The sequence below is a fragment of the Galeopterus variegatus genome, unplaced genomic scaffold, assembly GCF_000696425.1.
Source record: "Galeopterus variegatus unplaced genomic scaffold, G_variegatus-3.0.2 Scaffold13148, whole genome shotgun sequence".
In the NCBI taxonomy this organism is placed as follows: Eukaryota; Metazoa; Chordata; class Mammalia; order Dermoptera; family Cynocephalidae; genus Galeopterus; species Galeopterus variegatus.
This window is the reverse complement of record NW_007739259.1, coordinates 14489-18508: the sequence shown is the minus strand read 5'-3', so window position 1 is coordinate 18508 and position 4020 is coordinate 14489.

Here is a 4020-nt window from a genome sequence, read left to right as displayed (position 1 = left end):
GGGGGGGGGGGGGGGGGGGCCCTGGGGGGGGGGGGGGCGGCGCTCCCGCCGAGGGTTTGGATCCCATGTGGAGACCGGTTCCTGCTCACTAGCTGAGCGCGGTGCGGGCGCAACACCGAGGGTTGCGATCCCGTTGCCGGTCCCTGGTATGGGCGCGACACCAAGGGTTGCGATCCCGTTACCGGTCAGTAAAAAAGACAAAAAAGGAAAAAAAAAGACTAAACCAAGAAGAAATAAAAAACCTGAGCAGACCAATAATGAGCAAAGCGATTGAAGCAGTAATCAGAAGTCTTCCAACAAAGAAAAGCCCAGGACCAGATGGCTTTACTGCTGAATACTACCAAACGTTTAAAAAATAATTAATCCCAATTCTTGTCAAACTATTCCAAAAAATTGAAATAGAGGCCATTCTTCCCAACTCATTCTGTGAGGCCAGTATCATCCTGATAGCAAAGCCAAAGATTCAACAACAACAAAAAAACTACAGGCCAATATTCTTGATGAACATAGATGCAAAAATTCTCAACAAAATATTAGCAAACAGAACACAGCAACACATCAAAAAAATGATACACCATGATCAGGTGGGATTCATACCAAGGATGCAAGGATGGTTCAACATATGCAAATCATAGATGTGATACACCACATAAGCAAAATCAAGGACAAATACCATATTAGTATCTCAATAGATGCAGAAAAAAGCATTTGACAAAATTCAACATCCATTCATGATAAAGACTCTCAGCAAATTAGGAATAGAAGGAAAATACATCAACATAATAAAAGCCATATATGACAAACCCTCTGCCAATATCATCCTGAATGGAGAAAAGCTGAAAAAATTTTTCCCTTGAGAACAGGATTGAGAGAAGGATGCCCCTTCTCACAGCTCCTATTCAACATAGTACTCCAAGTACTAGCCAGAGTGATGAGGCAAGAGAAAGAAATAAAGGGCATCCAGATTGAAAAAGATGAAGTCAAATTGTCCCTCTTTGCAGATGACATGATCTTGTATATAGAACAGTCCAAAATCTCTACAAAAAAATTCTTATAGTTGATAGATGACTTTAGTAAAGTTGTAGAATATAAAATCAACATGCAAAAATTGGTAGCATTTTAATTCTCCCATAATGAACTAGCAGAAAAAGAAATCAAAGAAGCAAGCCCATTTACAATAGTCACCAATAAACAAATAAATAAATAAAATACCTAGGAATCAACTTAACAAAGGAGGTGAAAGATCTCTACAATGAAAATTACAAATCACTGTTGAAAGAAATTAAAGAGGACACAGAAAGTTTGAAAGACATTTCCTGCTCAAGGATTAGAAGAATCAACATTGTGAAAATGTCCATATTTCCCAAAGCAATCTACAGATTCAATGCACTCATTACCAAAATACCAATTACATTCTTCACAGAAGTAAAAAAAAAAAAAAAAAAAAAAAAAACCAATCCTAATGTTCATATGGAACAACAAAAGACCACAAATAGTCAAAGTGATCTTGAGCAAATAATAATAATAGTAATAAAGCTGGAGGCATAACATTACCTGACTTCAAACTACACTACAAAGTTATAGTGACCAAACAGCATGGTACTGGCATAAAAACAGACACTTGGACCACTGGAACAGAATAGAGAACCCAGAAATTATCCCACAAACCTACACCCAACTGATCCTTGACAAAGGCAACAAGAACATACATTTGAGAAAAGACTGCCTCATCAATAAATGGTGCTGGGAAAACTGGACATCCACATGTAGAGGAATGAAACTAGAATTGTACCTCTCACCATACACCAAAATCAACTCAAAATGGAATAAAGACTTAAATATAAGACCAGAAATTATAAAGCTCCCAAATGAAAACACAAGGGTAACACTTCAGGAAGTAGGACTGGGAAAAGATTTTATGAATATGACCCCCAACATGCAGACAACAAAAGAAAAATAAACAAATGGTATTTTGTCAAACTACAAAGCTTCTGTGCTGCAAAAGAAACAACACAGCAAAAAGACAAGGCACAGAGTGGGGGAAAATATTGCAAACTATGCATCTGACAAAGGATTAATATCCAGAATATACAGGGAACTCAAACAACTTAACAGTAAAAAAATGGGCAAAGGAACTAAATAGATATCTCTCAAAGTAAGATATGCAAATGGCCAACAGACACATGAAAAAATGCTCAGTGTCACTCAGCATCAGGGAAATGCAAATCAAAACCACAGAGAACAAATGCTGGTGAGGATGTGGAGAAAAGGGAACCCTCCTACACTGTTGGTGGGACAGTAAATTGTTACAGCCATTATGGAAAATGGTATGGAGATTCCTTAAATACCTTCAGATAGAAATGCTGTGCGATTCAGCAATTCCAGGGCTAGGTGTATACCCAAAGGAATGGAAAGCATCATGTTGAAGAGATACCTGCACCCCCATGTTTATCGCAGCTCAATTTACAATAGTCAAGAGTTGGAACCAACCTAAATGTACATCATCAGATGATTGGATAAGGAAAATGGGATATATATACACAATGGAATATTAATCAACTATAAAAAAGAATGAAATATTGCCATTCACAGCAACTTGGATGAACTTAGAGAAAATCACATTAAGTGAAATAAGCCAGACAAAGAAAGAGAAATGCTGTATGTTCTCACTCAAAAGAGGGAGCTAAAATAATAAACATATAAATAAAACAAAACAACATTCCCAATAATACATTGAATTTTCAAAAGGACGACTGGGGTTACTAGAAGAGGGAAGGGAGCATGTTGGGAGGAATGAGTTAAGGGCCACGAATAGCAATGATAGTGTGTATTATTGAATATAGTAATTATTCTGATGTGAGCATCACATATTGCACATGGGTGTTGATGTTCAACTCTGTACCCCACAGATATGTACGATCAACTTTGTTACAATAAAAAAAATAGAAATAAAAATTTTAATCTCATTGAAAGATCTCATCCCCCAAATCCATATGAATAACTGCAAAAATGCTTTGTTCCCACTTGAATCACATGCCCCAACTTGGAATACCACGCTTTCCAGAGAACAGGGATAATCCATCCCGGTGTGGTTCATGTGCCAATATCTGGTGGTGCGGGGTGGGGTGGAGATGGAGATGTAACGAGGAGGACAGACCTGTATGTGTTTGTCCAAACACATAGAGGAGGGACAGTTTCCAAAATGAAAGAATGTTAATCAGACAAAAAATGTACAAGTGCGCCAAGAGTAGGCTCATATAATTACATTCAAATCATTTGTCGAGATGGAAATTTATTTTCCTACCCCTATTCAGAAAACTGGAATAAATCAAGGTTTCAAACTGACTGACCACAACAACTCCAGAAGATGTGCCCTTTAGCTGAACTGAGTGTCACTTTTGGAAGGTCATCTTACAAAATAATAATAAAAAAACGTTTTGTCAATATTTGTTTTCACTTTTGATAACTAAAACCACTCACCACATCTATGCATGCATGCATACACATATATTTCAAAGGGCTATAATAAAAAGCACTGTTAGGAGTAGGAAACAATATGCGATGTTTACATTACTCTTAATAATGAAAACTTGTTAATAAAATAGCCTATCAATAACACATGATGCTATAATGTTTTATTTAAGTTATCTGATTCAATTGCCTTAAGAACACTACGAATAGATTACAAAACCTTAATATGCAGAAATTATATATTTTTTTAAAAAATATCCCTTACTTATTATGAATGTTTTAGAAAAACACCCTAGAAATTTAATTCAATTTTTAAAAATCATCATTGAAACATATGGCTAATTTTGAGTATACTTGGAAGAGTCACAGATGATATAAGAACATCCAATTACCTTGTCAATTAAACAAATTCTGGAGTAGCTGTCGTCAAGTTGAACTGCTAACCTATATGCTTTAATGCATCTTAAAAGTGCTCCTCAGGCTAAAAAACCTATAATCCACATTGCTTATGTTTGTGAGTTACTCTAGATAAGATTACTTTAGGGACAT